The sequence below is a fragment of the Erpetoichthys calabaricus genome, chromosome 7, assembly GCF_900747795.2.
Source record: "Erpetoichthys calabaricus chromosome 7, fErpCal1.3, whole genome shotgun sequence".
NCBI classification, from domain to species: Eukaryota; Metazoa; Chordata; class Cladistia; order Polypteriformes; family Polypteridae; genus Erpetoichthys; species Erpetoichthys calabaricus.
In genome coordinates, this window is record NC_041400.2 from 188,740,656 (window position 1) to 188,749,885 (window position 9,230).

Below are 9,230 nucleotides of genomic sequence, written 5' to 3' on the forward strand. Positions count from 1 at the left end.
ATAGATAGAAAGGCACTATATAATAGATAGATAGATAGATAGATAGATAGATAGATAGATAGATAGATAGATAGATAGATAGATAGAAAGGCACTATATAATAGATAGATAGATAGATAGATAGATAGATAGATAGATAGATAGATAGATAGATAGATAGATAGATAGATAGATAGATAGATAGAAAGGCACTATATAATAGATAGATAGATAGATAGATAGATAGATAGATAGATAGATAGATAGATAGATAGATAGATAGATAGAAAGGCACTATATAATAGATAGATAGATAGATAGATAGATAGATAGATAGATAGATAGATAGATAGATATAGATAGATAGATAGATAGATAGATAGAAAGGCACTATATAATAGATAGATAGATAGATAGATAGATAGATAGATAGATAGATAGATAGATAGATAGATAGATAGATAGATAGATAGAAAGGCACTATATAATAGATAGATAGATAGAAAGGCACTATATAATAGATAGATAGATAGATAGATAGATAGATAGATAGATAGATAGATAGATAGATAGATAGATAGATAGATAGATAGATAGATAGATAGAAAGGCACTATGTAATAGATAGACAGATAGATAGATAGATAGATAGATAGATAGATAGATAGATAGATAGATAGATAGATAGATAGATAGATAGATAGATAGATAGAAAGGCACTATATAATAGATAGATAGATAGATAGATAGATAGATAGATAGATAGATAGATAGATAGATAGATAGATAGATAGATAGATAGATAGATAGAAAGGCACTATATAATAGATCGATAGATAGATAGATAGATAGATAGATAGATAGATAGATAGATAGATAGATAGATAGATAGATAGATAGATAGATAGATAGATAGATAGATAGATAGATAGATAATGTGGAGAGTGGCCTGGACACAGACAGGTAGACATCGTTAAAAGCACCACACACGTTTATTTACACAATATTATTTACAGTGAAACAGCACACAACCCACTTTCACCCCCAAAGTCCAAGCCTCACAACAATGCCTCTCTCTCTGGTCCGCCTCCTCTCCTCTCCTCTCCTCCCAATCTCTGTACTTCTTACTCCCAACTCCAGCCATCGAATGGAGGGAAGTGGCCCCTTTTATAATCACCCAGACGTGCTCCAGGTGCCTCCCAATGAGTGCCTGCCAGCACTCCCTGGTGTGGCAGAAGTGCCGGCTCTGCACCCGAAAGCACTCCGGGTGTCCCTGATCTTCTTCCCCCTGGCACTTCTGGGTGTGGCGGAAGTACAGAGGACAAAGGGCTCCTCAGGCATCGGGGCGCCCCCTGGCGGTGACCACGGGACCTTATAGGGTTGAGCTTCCAAGCTCCTTTCCCGTGGTCCCCAAAGCCACCAGGGCGGTCACCCCTTCGTGGTCTGGAGGACGCGTAATCCCTCCTCTGGTCCTTCTGGGCATCCCGGCTGGGTACCATCCCCAGCCGCTCGCCACGATAGATAGATAGATAGATAGATAGATAGATAGATAGATAGATAGATAGATAGATAGATAGATAGATAGATAGATAGATAGATAGATAGATAGATAGATAGATAGATAGATAGATAGATAGATAGATAGATAGATAGATAGATAGATAGATAGATAGATAGATAGATGGGATTCAAAAGTATCCAGACCCCTTCACTTTCTGCATGCTTTCTTTTGGGCGTAGATTTAATTTTATTAAAAATTCAAAAACTGATCTTTCATTCCATAAAAGTATTCAGACCCTTTGCTGCGGCCCTCCAAACTGTGCTCATCCTGTTTTCTTCTAGAACTTGACTGAAGTCCACCTGTGGCCATCTGAACTCATTAGACGTCGTTTAGAGAGGCACACACATACTTGTGTACAGAAGGTCCACAATTCACACTGCATGACAGGACAAACACCAAGCCATGAAGTCCACGGAACTTTTTGAAGACCAGCACAGGGTGAAGCACAAATCAGGACGAAGTGATCAAACCATAATAAAGTATTGATTGTCCCCAAGAACACAGTGGGCTCACAGTGGGCTCAGTATTTGTGAAATGAACAAAGTTTGGAAATTCAAGGACTCTTTTGAGATTTGGCTCTCTGGCTAAACTGAGTAACTGGTCAAGAATATCTTCATTAGATATACGAACAAAACCTCACTGGTCATTCAAACAGAGCTACAGACATCCTCTGCTGAGTTTGGAAAATGTGTTGGAAGGATGGCCATCTGAGCATCAATCCATTCATTATTCAGGCAGTTATGGTAGAGTTGCCAGGTGGAAGCCACTCTTGAGTAAAAGGCATCTGACAGCCCTCCTGGAGTTTAGCAGATTGCATTTCAAGGACTGTGAGAGGAGGAGGAAACATTTCTCTGATCTGGTGAGATTAAAATTTAACTCTATGGGCAGAAGTCCAAGCACTATGTCTGATAACACCAAACCTGCAGTAAAGCATGGTGGCGGCAGCACTATGCTATGGAGGTTCTTCTATGAGGCAGTAACAGGGTTACAGGTCAGAACTGAGGAAATGATGACTGTAGACAAAAACAGAGGTTTTGAAGAACACCTGCCCCACAGTGCACACCACCTCAGACTTGAATGACGGTTCACCTTTCAGCAACATAATGACATACAGACAAGAAAACACTGGAGTGACATCAGAAGAAGTTTCTGAGGATCTTTGAGTGGTCCAGTGAAAGCCCAGGCTTACACACTCTAGAAGAGGGGTGCCCACGCTTTTTCGGCTTGCGAGCTACTTTTAAAATGACCAGGTCGAAATGATCTACGGGCGGCACGGTGGCGCAGTGGGTAGCGCTGCTGCCTCGCAGTTGGGTGATCTGGGGACCTGGGTTCGCTTCCCGGGTCCTCCCTGCGTGGAGTTTGCATGTTCTCCCCGTGTCTGCGTGGGTTTCCTCCGGGCGCTCCGGTTTCCTCCCACAGTCCAAAGACATGCAGGTTAGGTGGATTGGCGATTCTAAATTGGCCCTAGTGTGTGCTTGGTGTGTGGGTGTGTTTGTGTGTGTCCTGCGGTGGGTTGGCACCCTGCCCAGGATTGTTTCCTGCCTTGTGCCCTGTGTTGGCTGGGATTGGCTCCAGCAGACCCCCGTGACCCTGTGTTCGGATTCAGCGGGTTGGAAAATGGATGGATGGATGGAAATGATCTACCTACAATAAAAATGCTATATATACAGTATATTGGGGACCTGGGTTCGCTTCCCGGGTCCTCCCTGCGTGGAGTTTGCATGTTCTCCCCGTGTCTGCGTGGGTTTCCTCTGGGCGCTCTGGTTTCCTCCCACAGTCCAAAGACATGCAGGTTAGGTGGATTGGTGATTCTAAATTGTCCCTAGTGTGTGCTTGGTGTGTGGGTGTGTTTGTGTGTGTCCTGTGGTGGGTTGGCACCCTGCCCAAGATTGGTTCCTGCCTTGTGCCCTGTGTTGGCTGGGATTGGCTCCAGCAGACCCCCGTGACCCTGTGTTCGGATTCAGCGGGTTGGAAAATGGATGGATGGATGAATATATATATACTGAGTATACTTTATACATAACATATATGTTGCCATACCTTGCATAACTGAATAACCCTTATGGCACAGTAACAATTCAATACATTTATGGTCACTACAGTATTTGGATTTAATAATCTTCATGTGGGAAAAGGCTGACTCGCATAAATAAGTAGAGCCGAATAATGCAGTCAAGGAGGTAGCACATTTCCTCATGTTTGGGTACTTTTCCTCTGTGCGTAAGTTCCAAAACTGTCTATGAGCCCCAGACTTCAGCTGAATGTCATCCTGTAGTGTCAAAATCTCATCCTCCACCGTAGAGGAGTTTTAGGTGAGACAGTGTTGCAATTTTTGATGAGTGTGAATCCCCCTCAACATCTTCCCTAAATGGATAGCACTTAAATGTAGCGATTGGCTCAAGTAAAGCTGAGTCTTGAAACCGTCTGTCAAAGTCTGACAGGCAATTTTCAATCTGCTCTGTGTAGCGTATGTTGTTAAGTTGTGCACACGCCTTCCATTGCGTCTCCAGGTCTGACGTGAGGTTTTGGATGTTCCCCAAAATCAAGGCGCTGCAGCTTTGAGGACAGATGTTGTATTTTTCGTTTGAAAGCATTAACTGAGCTAATCAGATTGACCTTGGTTTTCTCTTTTCCTTGCAGCTGTAAATTAAGTTCATTCAACATGTTGGTCAGATTGGAAAAAAAATGCCAAGTCTAGCGGCCATTGATCTTTATTAAGTTTCTTGTATTCTGCATGTTTAATGACAAGAAGAAACTCCTTTTTCTCTGGCCAGGGTTCTCGAAATCTCAGCAGGAATTTCTCCCTAGCCATCTGCCTCAACGAAGGCCTCTTTTATCATCTCTCCATCTTGGAAGGACTTCTTATGCTTAATGATCGAGTGACTCACCCAGAACGAAGCTTCGCTGTGTCTGCCTTTGCTTTTGAATTCAGCTGAGGTGAAAAATGACGGCTGTCCGATTAACTGCGATTTTAGTTCCCTCTTCTTTCTCTTTCTTAGATCGCTTTTCGGAAGGAAGTCAGTTTTGTAGTTTTTATGAACAGTTCGAAAGTGCCTTTCCACATTTTCCTTCTTTGGAATAGCAATGATAGATTGACAGATCAGACAAACGCACTTCGATTGTGACATTGTGAGAAAAAAAAATCCTCTTCCAATTCCACATCCAGCCCATACCCTCTTGTTGTGATGTGTGAGATTTTACATATAACTTGATAAATATTTTGTATGTCCATCCATCCATCCATCCATTTTCCAACCCACTGAATCCGAACACAGGGGTCTGCTGGAGTCAATCCCAGCCAACACAGGGCACAAGGCAGGAACCAATCCCGGGCAGGAACACACACAAACACCAAGCACGCACTAGGGCCAATTTAGAATCGCCAATCCACCTAACCTGCATGTTTTTGGACTGTGGGAGGAAACCGGAGCACCCGGAGGAAATCCACGCAGACACGGGGAGAACATGCAAACTCCACGCAGGGAGGACCCGAGAAGCGAACCCAGGTCCTCAGGTCTCCCAACTGCGAGGCAGCAGCGCTACCCACTGCGCCACCGTGCCGCCCTATTTTGTATGTCTTTATTTATAATTTAGGCAAAACAATGTAATTTAGTATTTACCCCCCCCCCCCCCCCCCCACTTAGGAATGGGTCTGTTTGAATTTTATGACAGGATTTGGGGGATGTGTCTTAAACCAGTATGCCGAGTGTTTCTTTGCTAAAGTCATTTCTACACCCCCCCCCCCCCCCCCCCCCCCCCCCAAATAGGCTAAGGTGTACTGTTGATGTTGTATTCCCCAATTGGTCTGAGGTATGGCTGTTTGGAATTGGCTTGTGTCAGACGCTTTTAAGTATCATGATGTCCTATTGGCTGTAGGGGTTGGACAGAGAATTTATAAATTTGCTTGTTTTTAGAACATTAGAACATTAGAACACTCTAGACGAGAACAGGCCATTCAGCCCAACGAAGCTCACCAGTACTATCCACTTATTTCTTCCAAGAAAACATCAAGTCGAGTTTTGAAAGACCCTAACGTCTTACTGTCTACCACACTACTTGGTAGCTTATTCCAAGTTTCTATCGTTCTTTGTGTAAAGAAAAACTTCCTAATGTTTGTGCGAAATTTACCCTTAACAAGTTTCCAACTGTGTCCCCGTGTTCTTGATGAACTCATTTTAAAATAACAGTCTCGATCCACTGCACTAATTCCCTTCATAATTTTAAACACTTCAATCATGTCACCTCTTAATCTTCTTTTGCTTAAACTGTAAAGGCTCAGCTCTTTTAATCTTTCCTTATAATTCAACCCCTGTAGCCCTGGAATCAGCCTAGTCGCTCTTCTCTGGACCTTTTCTAGCGCTGCTATGTCCTTTTTGTAGCCTGGAGACCAAAACTGCACCCAGTACTCAAGATGAGGCCTCACCAGTGTGTTATAAAGCTTGAGTAGAACCTCCTGTGACTTGTACTCCACACATCGTGCTATATATCCTAACATTCTGTTAGCCTTCTTAATGGCTTCTGAACACTGTCGGGAAGTCGATAGCTTAGAGTCCACTACGACTCCTAAATCCTTCTCATAAGGTGTACTCTCGATTTTCCGACCGCCCATTGTGTATTCAAACCTAACATTTTTACTTCCAATGTGCAATACTTTACATTTATTGACATTAAATTTCATCTGCCACAAATCTGCCCAAGCCTGTATGCTATCCAGGTCTTTCTGTAATGATATAATGGATTCCAAATTATCTGCTAATCCACCTATCTTGGTATCATCTGCAAACTTAACCAGCTTGTTACTTATATTACTGTCTAAATCCATCCATCCATCCATCCATTTTCCAACCCGCTGAATCCGAACACAGGGTCACGGGGGTCTGCTGGAGCCAATCCCAGCCAACACAGGGCACAAGGCAGGGAACCAATCCCGGGCAGGGTGCCAACCCACCGCAGGACACACACAAACACACCCACACACCAAGCACACACTAGGGCCAATTTAGAATCACCAATCCACCTAACCTGCATGTCTTTGGACTGTGGGAGGAAACCGGAGCTCCCGGAGGAAACCCATGCAGACACGGGGAGAACATGCAAACTCCACGCAGGGTGGACCCGGGAAGCGAACCCGGGTCTCCTAACTGTGAGGCAGCAGCGCTACCACTGCGCCACCGTGCCGCCCACTGTCTAAATCATTTATATATATTAAAAATAGCAGCGGCCCTAGCACTGACCCCTGTGGAACACCACTCTTAACATCACCCAGTTCTGATGAGGTTCCTCGCACCATCACCCTCGGCTTCCTGTGTCTGAGCCAATTCTGCACCCATCTACAAACATCACCCTGAACTCCCACCTCTTTTAATTTGATGCCCAACCTCTCATGTGGCACCTTATCAAATGCTTTCTGAAAGTCCAGATAAATAATATCATAAGCTCCACTTTGATTGTGTCCTTTTGTTGCCTCCTCATAGAATTCCAGCATGTTAGTAAAACACGACCTCCCTTTTCTGACCCCATGCTGACTGCTTAGAATAACTCCTGTCCTTGCCAGGTGTTGCTCGATCTTATCCTTAATAATTCCTTCCATTAATTTTCCTGTGATGCATGTTAAGCTTACTGGCCTATAGTTGCTTGGATCTGCCCTGTCACCCTTTTTATATAATGGGATGATATTTGCCATTTTCCAGTCGTTTGGAGTCTCTTCAGTGCGCAGTGACTTCCTAAAAATATGCGTCAAGGGTTTATATCTGTACTCACTAGCCTCCTTAAGAACATGAGGATAAATATTATCTGGTCCTGGTGATTTGTTCGATTTCAGCTTATTTAATCTGAGCAGTACTTCTCCCTCTACAATTTCCAAATCCCTCAGTACCTCCTTAGTAGTCCCTGTTACCTCTGGGAGGTTATCCACTTGCTCACTTGTAAACACCTCAGAAAAATGTAAGTTTAATGCATCCGCTATTTCACTGTCTGTATCTTTTAATTCCCCTTTACTATTTTTGATGCACTTCACCTCCTCCTTGACTGTTGTTTTACTACTAAAATACTGAAAGAATCTCTTCGGGTCGTCTTTCACCTTATCTGCTCTATTCCTCTCCAACTGTCTTTTAGCCTTCCTGATATCCTTCTTAATGGTTGCCCTCATGTTCTCATACGCTCTACAATTCACTTTGCAGTCATTAGTCTTATATGCCTTATAAAGCAGTTTTTTCCTTTGCAATTTCTTTTTTAAATCTTTATCAATCCACCGTGGAGTTTTTTTTCATTTCCTATTAATTCCAAATTTAGGGATGTATCTGTCCTGCATTACATGTAAAACATTTTTAAACCTGTTCCACTGCTCCTCAACTGTCTCCACACTTAAAAGCTTATCCCAGTGTATCCTACTTAGACTTTGTCGCATCTGCTCAAAATTAGCCCTACCAAAGTTCAACTTAACAATTTTAGTCTTTGCATCTGCACTCTTACAAAATACTGAGAATTGTATTACATTATGGTCACGTGACCCTAGTGGTTCAATCACCTCTACACCCTCAATTCTATCCTGATTATTACAAAATACTAAATCCAGACAGGCTTCACCCCGTGTTGGTGCTTTAACATGCTGTGTTAAAAAACAGTCATTGATTACTTCTAAAAACTCCTGCTCTTGTACTCCGCCATCTGTAAGGTTATCCCAGTTAATATTTGGATAATTAAAGTCCCCCATGACTATAATATCTCCCTGTAAACTTGCCTTTTTGATATTACTAAAAAGATGTGTGTTGAAATTACTGTCTGAATTGGGTGGTCTATAACACACTCCTAAAATAAGACCCCTTTCCCTAATATTTTCCAGGCGAAACCACATGTCCTCACTAAGATGGGGCTCATCATCCAACTGAAGAGGACTTACATTTAAATCCTGCTTGGCATAAACAGCAACCCCACCTCATTTTCTGTTCTGTCTATCCTTCGTAAAAAATGTGTATCCCCCTATGTTACACTCATCCCCATCTTTGTTATTTAGCCAGGTTTCCGTTATTGCTATAATATCATAATTATGCTACATATAACTCCAACTCACTTACCTTATTTTTGATACTTCTAGCATTAAGGCAATCTATTTTTAATGTATTACTCCTTCTACAGTTAAATGTTTGCTTAGAATTTACATTACTATGCATTCTTGTTTCTACACCATTGTTTGTTCTTCCATGTATAGATCTAAACCTGGCCTGTCCTAAACTCCCTGCCCCCCCATTCCCTAGTTTAAACAATCCTCAACTAGCCTACACATACGCCTCCCCAATACATTGGTGCCCCTCCAGTTCAGATGTAACCCGTCACGGCGGAACAGGTCCCATCTGTTCCAAAAGGAGTCCCAATGCCCCATAAACCTATACCCTTCTACCCTGCACCAAGATTTGAGCCACGTGTTAAGCCTTCTAATCTCCTCAATCTTACCTGGACTGGCACGTGGCACAGGCAGAACTTCGGAGAAGACTACCTTGTCAGTTCAATCACATTCTCTCTCTCTTACTAACCAACATCTGAAAGAAGCATCTCTTCTGCTAACCTGTGATGATGAAGACATCACAATGAAGAGCACAGCTCAGCAGCCATTTTGAACAGACATGTGGCTGAAAGCTGAGCACCAATGATGCCTTAACTAGAGACATTTAAGTAACTACAAGTTTGTGTGCCGC

The 9,230-nt window shown here is 42.8% G+C and overlaps 1 long non-coding RNA gene across 1 annotated transcript; it reads left to right on the top strand.

Moving 5' to 3' along the window:
- Window positions 1-3,548: 3,548 nt before the first annotated feature.
- On the top strand, window positions 3,549-4,714 carry LOC127528826 (uncharacterized). Its single transcript, XR_007935433.1, has 2 exons — window positions 3,549-3,736; window positions 4,477-4,714. It is a non-coding gene; the product is annotated as an uncharacterized LOC127528826 (long non-coding RNA).
- Window positions 4,715-9,230: the final 4,516 nt, after the last annotated feature.